Genomic DNA, 7,815 nt, shown 5'->3' on the forward strand with positions numbered 1-7,815 from the left:
AGAAATACCAATAACCTCACATATGCAGATGACACCATCTGTGTGGCAGAAATTTAAGAGGGACTAAAGAGCCTCTGGAGGAAAGTGAAAGAGAACAGTGAAAAATGTTGAGTTAACACTCGACATTGAAAAAACTAAGATCATGGCATCCAGTCCGATCACTTCAAGGCAAATATATGGGGAAACAATGGAAACAGTCAAGACTTTATTTTCTTGGACTCCAAAGTCACTGCAGATGGTGAATGCAGCCATGAAATTAAAAGTCACATGCTTTTTGGAAGACAAGGTATGACAAACCTAGATAGCTTATTAAATGGAAGAGACATTTTTTTTTTGCCAAGAAAGATCCATTTTGTCAAAGCTATGGTTTTTCAAGTAGTCATGTATGGATGTGAAAGTTGTAATATAAAGAAAAATGAGCACCATAGAATTGATGCTTTTGTGCTGTGATGTTGGAGAAGACTCTTGAGAGTCCCTTTGCCTACAAGTAGATCAAACTTTAAGGAAATCAGTCCTGAATATTCATTGGAAGTGCTGATGCTGAAATTCCAATACTTTGGCCACCTGATGAAAAGAACTAAGTCACTGAAAAAGACCCTGATGCTGGGAAAACTTGAAGGCAGGAGAAGAAGGGGGATGACATCATAGACTCAATGGGCATGAGTTTGGGCAAGCTGCAGGAGATGGTGTTGGACAGGGAAGCCTGGAACGGTGCAGTCCATGGGGTTGCAATGAGTCAGACATGACTGAGAGACTGAACTGACTGATTTTATCAAGTGAATTTGACACAACAATACAGGCAGGTCTTTGCTGTTTCAAGTTGTGCTGTTGAGCTCAAATTATTTCATTTTCTCAAAGTCTTTCACTGAGTCAGTTAAATTTTAGAGTCATATTTAAAAACCAAAAAAATGGTTTTGTATCTATAAAACTGTTAAAGAAATAGACATATAAAACAACACTTTTTTTCCCCCACTTGGTACAAATGTTTGTGTTCTAAACTGTACCTGTTTTACTAAAAAACACACAGCACTACTGCTCCTCCTACATAATTAGTGTCCTCCACTCTCACTCCCAGAGTCCAGACATTCTTTACCCTTCCTGTTGGTTCAGTCATTGTCTTTCAGATTTCACAGAAGCAAATCTTTCAGGTTAGATACAATAACAGAAAACTAGCAAGCCCTAAGATCAAATGGGATAGACATCTTTATTTTATTGTTGTAATTTGTAGTGATTTTTATACCTTCCCTACTTCATCAGAGTTTCTCTGAAGAAAACAAAATTCAACCTCTCATCCAATCTGTGAGTCTTAAAGGTATTATGATCAGTTAATCTAGTCACTTCAGGAATGTTGTAGTCATGGTCTGAGGAACTACTAACTCATAAAAAGACAGATTGTCATGCCAATATTTTATGTGATGAACCTAACATGCTACTTTGCCAACAAAGGTCCCTCTAGTCAAGGTTATGGTTTTTCCTGTAGTCATGTACGGATGTGAAAATTGGACTATAAAGAAAGCTGAGCACCAAAGAAATGATGCTTTTGAACTGTGGTGTTGGAGAGGACTCTTGAGAGTCCCTTGGACTGCAAGGAGATCCAACCAGTCCATCCTAAAGGAGATCAGTCCTGGGTGTTCATTGGAAGGACTGATGTTGAAGCTGAAACTCCAATATTTGGCCACCTGAAGTGAAGAGCTGACTCATTTGAAAAGACCCTGATATTGTGAAAGATTGAGGGCAGGCAGAGAAGGGGATGACAGAGTATGAGATAGATGGATGTCATCACCGACCCAATGGACCTGAGTTTGGGCAGGCTCTGGGAAGTGGTGATGGACAGGGAGGCCTGACGTGCTGCTGTCTATGGGGTTGCAAAGAGTCGGACACAACTGAGTGACTGAATTGAACTAACATGCTACCCTCCAGTTTATTCCCCATGACTTTGTAAAACTATCTGGAATGAAGTAGAATTATTTCTTCTTTCATTCTTTATGCATGAGACTGAAATCTACTAAACCTACCAGGTACTGATCTGTGTTTTGGTGGTTAGTAGTAGACAAAATAAATATAAATCCCCGCTTTCATGACCTTCAGATTTTAGTAGAATCAAGATCATGAACATGAAAAATAAGAAAAAATATATATTGTAACAGGTGGAATGGTGTGGTAAGTGGGCAAATACAGAGAGGAGGCTAGAAAGTGTTGCATGTGTATATGCGTATGCGTACAGGATTTAGCGACTTAAATACGGTGACTGTGGAAGTCCTCACTAAGCAGGTGACTTTTCAGTGATTGAGATAAGGAAAACCATATGTATAACTGGAGGAAGATTTTCAAGCAAAAGAAATGGCATTACAGAGACCTCAAAGTAGGCAGTTTTATCCGATTTACTCCATGACTGTCTCTGAACTATTTATCAGTTACCAGCATGTCATTTTAGCTGAACATGTCATTCAGTACCTTCTTCTGTTGAAAACTCCAGTGTTTTTCTTGACATCACAGAGAAAGTAATTTAGACATCCTTTAATAACAGAGTGACCTTTATGCCGGGAATATTTTCTACTTTGTTTTCACCATCTTTTTCACATTTGCATAGAATAATACTCAGTATTTCATTATATCTGTTCAGAATGACTGAAATGAAGGAATGGATTGTTTTTATGTCTAACATTCTCTATCTCTCTTTTTTAAAGTATAGATCTGGCATGAATAAAAACTTTGTTGGCTATTTACCTCTCTTTTATACTACTTCTATTTATTTTCTTCTGCTGTCATCATATTTTTTGATCCATATTTCCATCCCCCCAAAAGCCACTCTATTATAGGTTTCTGTGAAAAATTTTAATGATTGTATTTCTAAGTCAAAGCAGAGGAAGCAAAGGAGTGTTGAGTGTTCAACAAAGTTCACTCCTTCATTTAATCTCTGTACTCAGGTATCTGTCTCATCTGGCACCAAGCAGAAGAATTGGAATTGCTAGGTAACAAATTGCTGAATTCTAACAACTCTCTGGTAAGTGTCAGCATTATGTCATTTTTCTCTAAAAGTCAAAGTTATAAAAATCAGTGAAGCATCAGTAAATGACATTACAGACTTCATCTCCTTCAACTCTATAAATCTCTCCCTAGGTTTCACATACTTAGTATAAATCATGTCAGTCAATAATGCCTATTATAAATAGGGTGATAATACAATTTACCAAACAAGCAGCAATTTTTTGCAAGTATCCATAAATGGGCACTGTAAAAATTAATCCACAATAACAGATATGAAGCAAAACTGGACTTATGTTTACTCTACTTATATTACTTTTAATAAAGGTAGTATCATGTAGCTGCTACCAGATCAGTTTCTAGAATCACGGAGAACAGAGTTTGTATCCCACTGTTTGTGAAACAGCTGCAGGGCCTTGGAGAAATTTAACAATTTTAAACCTCACTCTCTACTGTTGCAGAGTGTAACTATCTACAGCATTTATCTCATAGGCTCATCCTAGAGATTCATTGAGGTTATGTGTATATATTATTTATTAATAGCTTAAGGGTTATGTATATGATGAATTAAAAAAAAACAGTAGCAAAAGATTTGTGAGGCACTTTATATTAAAATACTAAAATAACTTATTTTAAAAATGGAGTAAAAATTATAAGGATTGCCAGTTAAAAGGGAAAGAAATGAAATTTGGGGAGTGATGGAAATTTTCTGCTAGTTGCTAACAAATGAATGCATATACTGACATTTACAGTGAAAACTTACTGAAAATTTATAGTAAATTTTAATGTATTAAAATTATGTCTCAATAAAGCTGACCTTTAAAATCTGGGTAAAGTAATTTTAAGTATGTGGAGGTGGCTAAAGAAATGCCTAACAATAAATTATAATAAATATACAAATGAATTTGTGTAGAAAACTAACCTGCTAAACATTTAATAAAGTTATTACAAACTAGAATTTCTTAATGAAAATTTTGGATTTAATTAATAATCATGCAGAGTAAGTATGAGTTCTTTACTATTAAAATAAACTAGAAAGCTAAGCAATACCAGCAACATTGACTCAAATAAAAATATCAAACTTTAAATTTATTATTTCTCAAATTACAAATAAAAATACTTTAAAACCGAAAAAAAAGCTTAAATACAGAAGAATTATTATTTGAAAAGATCCCAAACTAAATGTAAAAATGAGTTGCTTTAAAAGAGAAAGTATGGCTTTTAAAGTACACCATTTATTTTAAATGAAAATACAACCTCAAGTATAATATGTGATAATGCTATTTATAAAAGTGCTATCAAAACTCTTATCATTTTGACAGATCATTTAAAATATAGCAAAAATTATCCAAAATTGTGGAAAAAACTTTTTGCCATATGGGTAAGATCAAAATAAGTAATGAAACTTTTATTTTTTTTAAAAAGAGACTGTTATAATATTTCTATATGACTCAAATAAATAAATAAAAATAAATTAGAAGTAATTGTGTTGTTTAGTCGCTCAGTGGTGTCCAACTCTTTTGTGACCCCGTGAACCTGTCAGGATCCTCTGTCCATGGGATTTCCCAGGCAAGAATACTGGAGTGGGTTGCTGTTTCCTTCTCCAGGGGATTGCCCTGACCCAGGAATCAAACCTACATCTCCAGCATTGGTGTGTGTGTGTGTGTGTGTGAAAGTTGCTCATGGTGTCTGACTCTTTGCGACCCCATGAACTATACAGTCCACAGAATTCTCCAGGCCAGAATACTGGAGTGTTTAGCTTTCATTGGTAGGCAGATTCTTTACCACTGCACCATGAGCTTCTCTTGGAAATAAATTACAGGGTATTAATAGAACTGTACAATCCTTGGCCTATAATATATAAGTACCTACTAATATCTGAAGCTATTTAAGTATAATTCTACATGAAATTTTTGAGGTGTAGTTGCTCAGTTCAGTTCAGTCACTCAGTCATGTCTGACTCTTTGCAACCCCATGGACTGTAGCATGCCAGGCTCCCTGTCCAGCAACAACTCCTGGAGTTTACTCAAACTCCTGTCCATTGAGTCGGTGATGCCATCCAACCATCTCATCCTCTGTTGTCCCCTTCTCCTGCCCTCAGTCTTTCCCAGCATCAGGGTCTTTTCCAATGAGTCAGTTTTTCGCATCAGGTGGCCAAAGTATTGGAGTTTCAGCTTCAGCATCAGTCCTTCCAATGAATATTCAGGACTGATCTCCTTTAGGATGGACTGGTTGGATCTCCTTGTAGTCCAAGGGACTCTCAAGAGTCTTCTCCAACATTACAGTTCAAAAGCATCAATTCTTCGCGTTCAGCTTTCTTTATGGTCCAACTCTCGCATTCATACACGACTACTGGAAAAACCATAGCTGTGATTAGGTGGACCTTTGTTGGCAAAGTAATGTCTGTGTTTTTCAATATGCTGTCTAGGTTGGTCATAAATTTTCTTCCTAGGAGCAAAGGTCTTTTAATTTCAAGGCTGCAGTCACCATCTGCAGTGATTTTGGAGCCCCCCAAAATAAAGTCTTTCACTGTTTCCTCATCTATTTGCCATAGATAAGAAAGACTTCATCAGTGATCAATGGAAAGAAATAGAGAAAAACAATAGATTGGGAAAGACTAGAGATCTCTTCAAGAAAATCTGAGATACCAAGGGAAAATTTCATGCAAAGATGAGCACAATAAAGGACAGAAATGGTATGGACCTAACAGAAGCAGACAATATTAAGAAGAGGTGGCAAGAATACACAGAAGATCTATACAAAAAAGATCTTCACGACCCAGATAATCATGATGGTGTGATCACTCATCTAGAGCCAGGCATCCTGGAATGCAAAGTCAAGTGGGCCTTAGGAAGCATCACTACAAACAAAGCTAGTGGAGGTGATGGGATTCCAGTTGAACTATTTCAAAACCTAAAAGATGATGCTGTGAGAGTGTCACACTCAATATGCCAGCAAATTTGGAAAACTCAGCAGTGGCCAAAGGACTGGAAAAGGTAAATTTTTATTCCAATCGTAAAGAAAGACAATGCCAAAGAATGCTCAAACTACTACACAATTGCACTTATCTCACATGCTAGGAAAATGATGCTCAAAATTTCCCAAGCCAAGTTTCAACAATATGTGAACTGTGAACTTCCAGATGTTCAAGCTGGTTTTAGAAAAAGCAGAGGAACCAGATATCAAATTGCCAACATCTGCAGAATCATCAATAAAGCTAGAGAGTTCCAGAAAAACATCTACCTCTGCTTTATTGACTATGCCAAAGCCTTTGACTCTGTGGATCACAACAAATGTGGAAAATTCTTTTTTTTTTTTGTTTTCTTTTGTTTTTTTTTTTTTTTTTTTTTTGCTTGTTCACTGTTTCTTTTATATTTATTTTTTTATTTTTTTTTATTGAGCTGTTTTAATAACACATAACATTTCCATAGATTTCAAGTTACCAAAGCTCTTTCACATTCATCATTCCATTTTTTTTTTTTTTTTGAGATATCTTTTTTTTTTTTTTTGGGTTTTGTCATACATTGATATGAATCAGCCATAGATTTACACGTATTCCCCATCCTGATCCCCGCTCCCACCTCCCTCTCCACCTGATTCGCCAGGGTCCTCCCAGTGCACCAGGCCGGAGCACTTGTCTCATGCATCCCACCTGGGCTGGTGATCTGTTTCACCATAGATAGTATACATGCTGTTCTTTTGAAATATCCCACCCTCACATTCTCCCACCGAGTTCAAAAGTCTGTTCTGTATTTCTGTGTCTCTTTTTCTGTTTTGCATATAGGGTTATCGTTACCACCTTTCTAAATTCCATATATATGTGTTAGTATGCTGTAATGTTCTTTATCTTTCTGGCTTACTTCACTCTGTATAATGGGCTCCAGTTTCATCCATCTCATTAGGACTGATTCAAATGAATTCTTTTTAATGGCTGAGTAATATTCCATGGTGTATATGTACCACAGCTTCCTTATCCATTCATCTGCTGATGGGCATCTAGGTTGCTTCCATGTCCTGGCTATTATAAACAGTGCTGCGATGAACATTGGGGTGCACGTGTCTCTTTCAGATCTGGTTTCCTCAGTGTGTATGCCCAGAAGTGGGATTGCTGGGTCATATGGCAGTTCTATTTCCAGTTTTTTTAAGAAATCTCCACACTGTTTTCCATAGCGGCTGTACTAGTTTGCATTCCCACCAACAGTGTAAGAGGGTTCCCTTTTCTCCACACCCTCTCCAGCATTTATTGCTTGTAGACTTTTGGATAGCAGCCATCCTGACTGGCGTGTAATGGTACCTCATTGTGGTTTTGATTTGCATTTCTCTAATAATGAGTGATGTTGAGCATCTTTTCATGTGTTTGTTAGCCATCTGTATGTCTTCTTTGGAGAAATGTCTGTTTAGTTCTTTGGCCCATTTTTTGATTGGGTCATTTATTTTTCTGGAATTGAGCTGCAGGAGTTGCTTGTATATTTTTGAGATTAATCCTTTGTCTGTTTCTTCATTTGCTATTATTTTCTCCCAATCTGAGGGCTGTCTTTTCACCTTACTTATAGTTTCCTTTGTAGTGCAAAGGAAACAATACCATTCACCATTGCAACAAAAAGAATAAAATACTTAGGAGTATATCTACCTAAAAGAAACAAAAGACCTATACATAGAAAACTATAAAACACTGCTGAAAGAAATCAAAGAGGACACAAACAGATGGAGAAACATACCGTGTTCATGGATTGGAAGAATCAATATTGTCAAAATGGCTATTCTACCCAAAGCAATCTATAGATTCAATGCAATCCCTATCAAGCTACCAACGGTATTTTTCACAGAACT

The sequence above is a fragment of the Cervus canadensis genome, chromosome 27 (assembly GCF_019320065.1).
Source record: "Cervus canadensis isolate Bull #8, Minnesota chromosome 27, ASM1932006v1, whole genome shotgun sequence".
Lineage (NCBI taxonomy): Eukaryota > Metazoa > Chordata > Mammalia > Artiodactyla > Cervidae > Cervus > Cervus canadensis.